Source organism: Polypterus senegalus, chromosome 6 (assembly GCF_016835505.1).
Source record: "Polypterus senegalus isolate Bchr_013 chromosome 6, ASM1683550v1, whole genome shotgun sequence".
In the NCBI taxonomy this organism is placed as follows: Eukaryota; Metazoa; Chordata; class Cladistia; order Polypteriformes; family Polypteridae; genus Polypterus; species Polypterus senegalus.
In genome coordinates, this window is record NC_053159.1 from 37,680,329 (window position 1) to 37,691,358 (window position 11,030).

Consider the following 11,030-nt stretch of genomic DNA (forward strand, 5'->3'; position numbering starts at 1 on the left):
AGACATTTATAAAAAGAGATACCTAAAGAAAGGATCTTCCGTTGCTTCAGACCTCACAATTCCAATGCAACAGTTGGCACCCTTGCAGTTCTACAGACAATAAAATAAAATGCAACTCTGTCCCACAAAACATTTAAATAGTTTCTATTCTTGGCAAATTAAACATAGTTTTTATACAGTCATCTATTTCACCTGTGATCAAGGCTCCATTATGAAACTACCGTATATACTCACGTACAAGTCAAAATAGATCATAAAATCAGACCCCGACTTACACGCCCATTCAAAAATGCGACACTTAATTTTTTTTTTTTTTACATCTTCCTGCCTCCTCCAATCTCGCATCAATTTCTCAGACGCATCAAATTTTGTTGCAGCAGTGCAGTTACCAATTTCTTTCACTACTTCAACGACGTTTAATTTAAAACCAGCTTTATATTTTCTTCTGATCAAACGCACCATCGTAGATAAGGGATGCTCTTACGATAAAGGTGTATGAGGGTGTGAGATACAAAAAACATAAATCAGTTCAAATGTTGCTTCAGAATAGTTGGGGTATTACCGTGTGGTCATGTAGGCACAACAGAGAGAGAGTGAGAGGTTAGGAGCACACACTGATACAGCGCATTGCCGCACCCACATAGAAAAAAAAAGGCAGTGTGCTCTGTGGTTACTCTCTCAAGTGGACATTAGCATATCATAATCCCTTGTACCAATAGCATGAGTTTTCCGTATACGACCGACATTACAGAATACCAGAAATTATACGGTAAAATCAAGTCCCGACTTATCCACGAGTATATATGGTATTCACATTATAAATCAGTTTATGCTTGTGTCAGTATAGCTATCTTACTCTTACTTACTCTTTCTGATACAGGGAATATGTTTTCATCTGTTTTGTTACTTATTATGTTTTTAATTTGAGCAACAAATGCTTTAATCATACTGTTTCTTATAGTTGCATTAAACTGAAATAACTTGATATAAAAGGCAGCATTACTGACAACACAGTACTCTGTTCAGGGTCACTTCAGAACTGACAATGTTCTTTTTATTCCACTTATAGAAGACGTTTGTAGTTTGACTGTCATAATCTCCTGATATTAAAAAATATTTTGGAGTACTATGAATTTCTTTCACATATATCTGTTTTGTTGCATCCCGGATAGCATTAGGGTTTAATTGTGTTTGTTGCTACTGATGCTAAAGGAGTGAGTCAGTTGTGACATTGTGGACATCAAGCAGTTGTTAAAAACTTTAAAAAACAGTTGATTTCAAGACAGTATAATGGCGCTTTTCCACTGCATAGTACGGCACGACACGGTTCAGTTCAGCTCACTTTTGGGGGGTTTTCCACTGGGAACAGTACCTGGTACCTGGTCCTTTTTTTAGTACCACCTCAGCCGAGGTTCCAAGCGCGCCGAACCGTTACCAAAACATGACGTGTAAACTCTGCTGGTCACTGATTGGCCGGAGAAAATCGTCATTACTGCGTCACTGAACTTGCGACACGAGACACAACAGACTCGCTAGATTTTTAGCACAGCCAGCGAAGGTTCGGACGCACCATTCTGTTTTAACCAAAAATGGCTGTTTCGTGGTCTATTGAGGAAGTACAGACGTTCCTCTCGTTGGTAGCCGAGGAGCGGAACCAGCGAGAGCTGGATGGGGCGACGCGGAATGAAAAAGTTTTTCAGGAGGTGCTTGTGCGTTCTACGATGATGTCACGGCAGTAGAGGCAGCGCAACTATAACGACACGTGAATAATCCCGCCCACTCTAAAGCGATACTAAACTGCAGTTGAAACGCAAACCGAGCCGAACTGAGCCGAACCAAGGTGAGCTGTACTGAACCGTGCTGTGCCGTACTATGCAGTGGAAAAGCGCCATAAATGTTTTTTCTGTGAGGAATTACATGCACCCTCTTGACTGTGGTACCACTTTATGAAAGTTCATTCACTTGACTAACACCCTCTCTCTTCTCTTCAGGTTTTGATTTGTTGTTTGCATTTTCTACTTCTGCCACACTGAAAAGAAAAGGGCATTTCATTATTTTTATTTTTCTGAAAGACATGTTTTGGGTCAAAATGAGGTGATGGCATCACAATCTCCTCATAGGTCCACGAAACAGGCAACTGAAAGTGGTGTAGGATGTTGAACTCACTGCTTTTATTTATGACTGTGAGGCCAAACACAGATCCTTCTCCATAATTATATATGGTGTGTAAATATGATTCATAAAAATGATGACACAACCTATAGAGATGAGATCTGCTTTCTGACTTAATGGTGGCAGGACATTGGTCTCTCCCTTGAACTCGACAAAACCAAGATGCTGGTCATAGACTTCAGGAAGCACACCACACTGACATCTACTTTAGAAGGGATGCTGCAGAAAGGGTAAACAGCTGTAGGTTTCTTGGAGTGACTATCAGTGACAAAATGAGATGGGCTCAACACATCTCAGCCATAGTCAAGAAGGTTCACCAATGCATTTGTTTCCTCAGATGTTGTAGTAAAAGCCTGAATGTCTCCATTCATGCTCACAAACTTGGATACAGTAAATGCAAAATGGAAGCTATAATCAATGGCTGTGTAACATCCTGGTATGACACCTGCTCAGCTCAGTAACACAATGTACTATTAAGGGAGATTACGGTGGTGTTATGGTGTCACATTTTGGTCTCTCAGGTGACCCCATTTTGCTTACTGATATCAAGGCACATGACAGGTTACATCATTGCCAAACAGCTATAAAACATGGCACTGCAGTAACCGGGTTATCATGATATTGACAGAAAAATAAAATCACCCTGCTTTGCTTTTTAACATTTTAACTCTCCGATTTCTGACCTTTTGCTTTGTTACTTTGTCTTTGAAATTCTGATTGTTGTTTTGGCGAGGCGCTCAAACAGGCTGTCCCCTGCTTTGCTGTTTGATTCTCCTTTTGTCTTTTACTCACTTACCTGATCCATTTTTTTATTTGTCCTTTTAAGGAGATGACTGCCTGCTTTTTTTAGCATTTGGGATAAAATGCACCACAGAATATTACTGCCATAAAGCTCCCTACTAAAACACACTGCCTTAGAAAGACAAACAGTATTAGTAAAGACCTTAGGCACCATGTACAGTCACAGTTCCAGCAAACAATCAAGAACCCTTAACATTGCCACCAGTGGATTCATAAACCATTTTAAGCCAAAGGACACAAAGCTACTCAACAGTAAATTTCCTAAGATAACAGGCCTCATTTATAGTGCTGAAGGTTAATTGGATGTATCTGAAGTATTACGTAAGTGATTGAGTATTTTACTGTATACAGTATCACCTAAGGAGGCTAATATTAGTTCCTGAAGCTCCTCACTCCTGAACTTACCATGCCATTTTCTAAGTCTGTTTAATCCTCAGTAGGGTCACTGGGGAGAAGGAGCCTAACCTAATAGGCATAAGACGCAAGGCAGTAACAATCCCTGGACAGTTTAGCATCACCAGTTCACCTAATCTGAATGTCTTTAGACTGTGGGAGGAAATCCATACAGACACAGAGAGAACATGTAATCTCTGCACAAGGAGGATCCTGGACATGAACCCTGTTCTTGTTACTGCAAGGCAGCAGCAGCACTATGACAGTGCAACAAAGCCGGCCACTCTTAAGCATGCTACATACAATTTAACATGAGTAAAACATTCCTGCTGTAGACTAATTCTTTCTTTTCCTAGTAACTTGGCTTTTGATGATGGTTATAGCAAAACACAACTTTAGAGGAAACTGCATTCTTTTGAATTCAAAGTGGTAATTAGCAAAAATAATGGGAATTTCTGTGTAAATATTATTTCACCCTGTAGCAGGTCCTGTAAAAGTGGTAGCTTCAATCAAATTTGAAAGTAACACTTTCATTACAAAGTTTTAGGAGGATTGAGATCAAAAGCAATATGCACTGAAACATGGTTTCCTTTAACTTACTACATATAGCACTGACGTTTGTAGACTGCTCATTTACATGGCCCTTGGAATGAACACAGTGATTTAAGCACTGTAGAGATAAGAACAGGTGAAAAGAAATTTTATTGTGAACTATGTACAATGTCCACCTCCTCTATGTTTCATCTGTGGAGGAGCCCTTTAGTAAGCTGTGCAACTGACCAAGGCTGTCTGAGCTTGTGTTGTACCACTGTTTAAAGTGGGCTGGTATGCTGGACCGGCAGTCCCCTTTTTCTGCTTTGCAAATCATAGCATAGCAGCACATCATGACCTGACAATGAAGTGAACATCCAACTTCTCTGCAATTTTGCATATATTTTACCGCAGCCCCCTCCATCCCCCTATTCTTTGAAATTTATGTATAAAAGAGTACTCAACAATCCAATCTGGCTTAAATTTGAATGTGTTTTATACCACGTCATGAGGAGTGAGAAGATGCGGACAGAATATGCTGTGACACGTGTACCCAAGGAAGCCATTTGCTAACCACATTTTCATTGCGTTTCACCAAACTGTTCTTCATCCACTTCACATTTCATTTTTTATGAATCTCACCAACTTGTCTCTTTTTGCTGTGCAGGACAGCCGCCCTTTTTTACTTGCCATCACTGTCCTACTTGTGGGATTCATTTGCATGAACTGCATACCCCATTTCTCTGGGGGATAACACTACAGTGCTCAGACATAAAAAAGCATGCCCTGCCTAAGAATAACCCACTCACTGCAGCTTTATTACTGATATCGATAAATAAAATTAAAAAACAAAATAAATTGAAAAGAATACATTGTTTAATCAAATTAGTATACAGTACATGAAATTATTATTTACATTTAGTCAGAGTAGGCAAAAAAAGTACTCCAGTAACCCAAAAAGTGCTTTTGACTTCGATTCCGACCATGCACACATGACTATAAAATTGGACTGAACAATAAAAGTACATATTGTACAAACATATATCAACTTTCAATTAAAATGATCAAACTGAATGTACGGTTCTACTCGAGTCATCCACTGGTTTGTTGTTGCTGAGCCAGATAATATGCCTTTGAAAACTGAACTTTACAATTTTTCCAGCACAGCCAGGAAACATTATTGCAGTATTGTAAAATATGCATATGCATTATCAAAGGCTTTAGTCATAAGCACTTATTACTTAAAAGGATTTTATTTTACTTAAAGGTTTACACTGATTGTCATTGCCCTTAACAATATTTCCTATTCTAAGGTCTGAATTTATTAATTTTGCTTACTTGATCGTCATGGGACAACTTCATTCTAAATCATCTGACATATTATTTTTAACCTATACTGTATCACTGACCTTTTATCCTTTAAGGAAACACACATTTCAGATATGCAAACATTTCGCAAAATTAAATAGTATTTGTTGTGAAAATTAATCCAAATGCCAGAATTCAAATTGTAACTTTTTTATCTAACTGTCCAACTTTCTACTAAATCTATCAAAACCTCAATTTGTGTCAATTAGGACATCTAAGCAAAGTATCATAATTCCAAACACAACTCTCAATACAAATAAAAACCAGCTATTACAAGCAAAGGTGACCACTTAGTTATGCATTCCACACCAACCTAACTGTTTCGTGACAGAACCTTATGTTCCAACAACACTGGTACTAATAGATTGTGAGATTAAGATTAAGTGTAATTTACACTGGTTTGTATTTTTTTTTTTGTTATAGGATTTCACTTCTGAGGTTTGATTCTGGTTTTGATTTGTTTTGGAAAAAAATTGTTTTTATCCGACCTTGCTTTTCACTGTTTACACAATGCACTTTGGATGCATTATGTGACTGAGATTATCACAGCAATGATGTTAAATAAGTGACACTGCAAGTGTCACATGGCAGCAATTCCAGTAAATGCTATCCCTAGGTGAATAAACAACATCTTAAACATCTTTAGTGGCAATTAACTTAATTTCTAAGCAGGCCCTACTGTTAGGTTTTGATTTTGACTCTCTTTTTGTCTTTGAGTTATAATTCTTGTTATATATCTTGCTTGTATATCCCCAAATTTACTGGTTTTGACCTCAGCCTCTCCAGACTGTGTTCAAACTAAATTTTACATCTCCTGGCCTTTGCTCTGTCTCTCAATAATCCTTGGCCTCTCCATTGTTTCTTAACAGTGGCATCTGTGTAATTTAGAGGGCAAATGTATAACAATTTCAGTGGTCTAGAATGTAATATGTTATTGGGCAAAAGCACAGTTATAACAGGAGGAGCAACCCATGCCCATATGTGTATTAAGTATTAGACTATCCATCAAAAAAAAAATTCAGCCAACAGCATTTTGACCCTGTAATTATAAACAAGTTATTGTGAAGGCAGATGCCACTTTTGAAAAAATAATATTCAGGCTGTAGTTAGTGAAATTACAGCTGAATACAACAATGGTGCCAAAATACAGAAATCATAACCCACAATTCATTCTGCCTTTTCAGCGCCTGTCGATGCAAAACAAGAATGCAGTCCTAAGCCCACAGTAGCCATGTAAACACTAGAAAAGAGAATACTGGATACATTTCAGGAACTAGATAGGACAAAAACCCCAGGAGTCTACAGATGTTCCTGCGGGACATCAACAATGTGGGATAGTGATAACAGTGAAACAATGTTGGATATGTTTTCATAGGGCAGATTGGGTTTATTGATAGAAGTAGAGTGATGTTTAAATGCCATACAATATCTGAATATGGTGATTGACCCCTTCATGGTAGCCATCTTTAAAAAGCCTTCTTCAGCAGGAAAAGTCTCCATGCCACAAAGACAGAAAAGTCATTAAAAGGTTTTAGATAATTTCAATAGCATATTTGTCCAAATCTAATCAAATCAAAAATTTCACTGGATGAGATGGTGGAGTATGCAGCATGAAGGAGAAAGTCATGCCTATTCTTAACTTAGTCCAATACATAGCCAAATGAGTGCCACAGCCTATCACGACAAATTTGGGAATGAGAAAAAACCAAACCTGCACAGGACACACACTTCCACCAGTGGTGCCAGTCATTCTTACACATGTACCGTTTGGGATATTGGTGTGAACTGGTTTACCAGTCTATGAAAACAATGACTGTGTCTGTTTATATAGTGGGGTCTTTGAAAATCCACAGACACCGTGGCTGGGCTAATCTATAACAACTCTGGAATGCCTGGCATAACATGAGCCAATATGCCTGTGACAAACTTGTAACTCCTGGTTGAGCCCGTTCCCTGGCAAATGTGAGTGGTCCTAAAAATAAATGAGGGACTAACTTGCTATTGGATAACTGTATCTAATAAAGTGGTTCTTGGTTTATGGTACAATTCACAAAAAGGTTTGAATAGCAAAGGGGCAGGAATACCTTCATCAACTAATATCAAAATTACAGTACAAATTGAATTAGAGTGGTAAATGCAGCCAAAGCTTCAGGATTTTGATTCACCTTATCAAGGCACTGACAAAATTTTGTTAAGAATAATGCTTTTCATTTAGGGCTCTGTGTCAAATTATATTAACTTCTTTCTTGCCTGCTGGTGGTGGTCGAAAGGATTGGTGGCGCCAGTGTTCGGCAGCCTCACTTCTGTCAGTGTGCCCCAGGGCAGCTGTGGCTACATAGTAGCTTATCATCACCAGCGTATGAATGTGTGTGTGAATGGGTGAATGACTGTTGTGTTGTAAAGCGCCTAGGGGGTTCTTGAACTCTAGTTAGGCGCTATATTAAATACAGGCCATTTACCATTTACCATTTACACTGATATTAAACAGCAATGCCCTCCCCTTATCAAATTCAAATTAAACCTGCACTATGCATGTCATTAATATGTTGAAATTTGTATTATATACATCCTGTGCATGATAAGAAAATAAATACAAAATGGTATTAACATGCATCCAACCACAGCAGAAAAAAGCAATCCAACATACAGCAATACTGGGCACAAGACAAGAACCTTCCAGAGTTGGGTGCAAATCCATTGCAGAGACAGTCCAGCACAAACCCACATTCGCTTAAACAAGGCCGATTTAACAGCCACCACTAAATCTTCATAGGCAAGGAAAGCAAACTCTGGAAAATTTAGAAAAACACACCAAGACCCGGAGAGATTGTACAGACAGTGACAAGGATGGGGTGTGAACCCCAAGACTGTGGAGTTCTGTAGCACTAACCAGATGATTTATATGAATTAATACATGCATTAAAAACAGAATTAAACTTATTGAAGCTACTTTTATGATATATCTCTATATCCCAATGGCAAGCCAGTGCCTACCTGCACATACAGACTGAAATTTTAAAAAGTAAAACATGCAACCACACTAAAAACAGAAAACCCGTGGAATACAGATCCTATACTCATAATTTAATATTATCCTTTATTACATTTCTTTATTTTGCAAACAATACATAGTAAGAACAATAGAAAAAAATGTCATGTGTCCTGCATGCTCTCCCTGCACTTGTTTTGGCTGACATTGTTACTAAACATTTTGCCAGCAGTCATGATTTCATGTAATTTGATTTGCAATGTTGTAACATGGCAGTTTTCTAAAGATAAGCCTCCATTCCAAGCTAAGGTTAATCCAATTCAGTCTTATTTTTTCTGAATGAAATGGATTTGAATGTAGATATTAGATCTTATAGTTATTACACATTTTATCAACCTACAATATGGAATACAGTGCCTTCCTTAAAGCAACAAATCAGTCAGTAGGACTCTGGTTATGTAAACACATCATACATTTCCTACATTCATGACTAACACATTAGGCATTGATTAATAGGGTTCTAACAAGGACAACTAGCTGTGTAATACAGTATGATGTTTGTAAATCTACATAATCAATAGGCAGAATTCTAATTTCTAGAAATTCAGCATTTTGTCTCACTACTGAGTGTGACCTGCATGTTAGCTAACAGACTCAGAAGCAGCAGCTGCCATGCACCTGTAAACTGCTAAAATGGGTTTTAGTTTCCTGCAACACTAACCAGAAAAAAATACATTGGTATGGCAAACTAATTGATAAACATTTTAAAACACAGTTCTCCCCAGGACAGGTTCAGTTTTTGTACTGATATATGAAACGGTGATAAGTATGATTCTTATGTTTGCATGAACTCCTCTGTCTGTAACATTCTGATTTATTTAGGCAAGACTGAATATTGGTCAGCCAGATTTAATTTCAGAAAACAGTCAGTATGAAAAATTGATCAGTCGGTAAGATTGTGATGAATGTAAACACGAACTGTGGATCAATAGGATGAGATGACAAGACACTCGCCAGTGCCATTCCCATCTCAGTAAACACAGTCATTATTCTCAGTAACAAAATACACCAGATAATCATATCATAGCGTTTGCCTAATGATGTATGCTATTAAAATAAAATGAATCATTTGTGATATGTTTAAAAGACACCACACTGGTCAGGCGGTTGGGGATTTGTATAAATAAACCACATTAATAAATAACATTTTGGTTTTAGTTCATTCTCCTTAAACATTATCTATAATGGCATCCTAATATCTGCAAATGTAACACTTTGGTTAGTACGTTGGCGATTTTGTCCTACGAACTGTTCTCGACTCGCCACAGTCACCTGTTATACTGATTTTTACACACACGAATGACTTACATGGTAGCTTTTGAAATGACAGCAAGATCGAAATGTAAAAGCTCACCAGAACCAGTGGGAATAGTCGCTCACCTGTTCTTTTCTGGTCTCTTCTGTTTCGATATAGAAAACGAGGTTGCTGGCTGCGACACTGACGAGGCAAACGCTGTCCACACGCAACAAAAACGGATCGATTCGGCTTGGCTCAGCCCAAGCCTCCCCAGATCTATTCTTGCATTCAAACGGTGCCGCAGAGCCAGGATAAGCCACACATGGTGCAGCCCCCGCACAGCTTCTCTTCACGTAAGGTTTCTCTTCATTTGCATGTATGTCAAACGTTTCCTTCTCTCCCAAGATTTCTCTTCCTGGTTCTTTCTGCATGAACTACATTTCCCGAAAGCCTTCGCGGTTCTCCGGCTGTACCAGACATTTAAGGAAATGCAGTTAATAGCATGTGAGAATGACGAAAGATTTCATTTCGGTAACCTTCTGCTGCCCTCGTCGGGACAAGGCGGAGTCATATATTATTTCATACTGTATATAAACGGCGTCACCCGCGGGTGACTGATGCCATTACACACAAAAGTACGTACAAGGGTTTCGTTTCTCATAAATAACAACTGCAAAGAGTCAACGAACCAGCGTCATTATCTTTAAAACTTGTTAAGTTCAGACTCAAATAAACAACATTTATTTCTATAATACATTTCCATACACACAATGTATCTCAAAGTGTTTTACAAGAAAGTTACAAGAAAAGAACGAATTAAACTAGGAAAGAATAATAGTGAATAATAAGAAATAAACATTAATACAGATATAATTAATAGAAAAGTAGAGTAATTTTGTATAATTCAGAAATAATAAAAAAATAAACATTAATCCATCCATTTTCTAACCCACTGAATCCGAATAGGGTCACGGGGGTCTGCTGGAGCCAATCCCAGCCAACACAGGGCACAAGGCAGGAACCAATCCTGGGCAGGGTGCCAACCCACCACAGAACACACCCACAGGGGCAATTTAGAATCGCCAATCCACCTAACCTGCATGTCTTTGGAATGTGGGAGGAAACCGGAGCGCCCGGAGGAAACCCACGCAGACACGGGGAGAACATGCAAACTCCACGCAGGGAGGACCCAGGAAGTGAACCCGGGTCTCCTAACTGCGAGGCAGCAGCGCTACCACTGCGCCACCGTGCCACCCATAAACATTAATACAGATATAATTAATAGAAAAGTTGAGTAATTTTGTATAATGCAGAAATAAAAAAAACACACAAAAAAAATAAAATGCTCCTAACACATCATTCGATTGAGGAAATAGATACAGTATGCTGTTCCTTGTTGTATCGCCATTTGAATTCTGCAAAATACTCGGATACATCATGTGACTAACATAATAAATAAATTGTTCTCAGGCATATGCA

The 11,030-nt window shown here is 38.4% G+C and overlaps 1 protein-coding gene across 1 annotated transcript in view; it reads right to left on the reverse strand.

Annotated features, from left to right (window-relative positions):
- Nucleotides 1-9,997, reverse strand: part of mib2 (MIB E3 ubiquitin protein ligase 2) — a 209,762-nt gene extending 199,765 nt beyond the window's left edge. The window contains exon 1 of the mRNA XM_039755849.1: nucleotides 9,695-9,997. The gene's annotated coding sequence lies outside the window, so the exon portion shown is untranslated. The remainder of the gene's footprint in view (nucleotides 1-9,694) is intronic.
- Nucleotides 9,998-11,030: the final 1,033 nt, after the last annotated feature.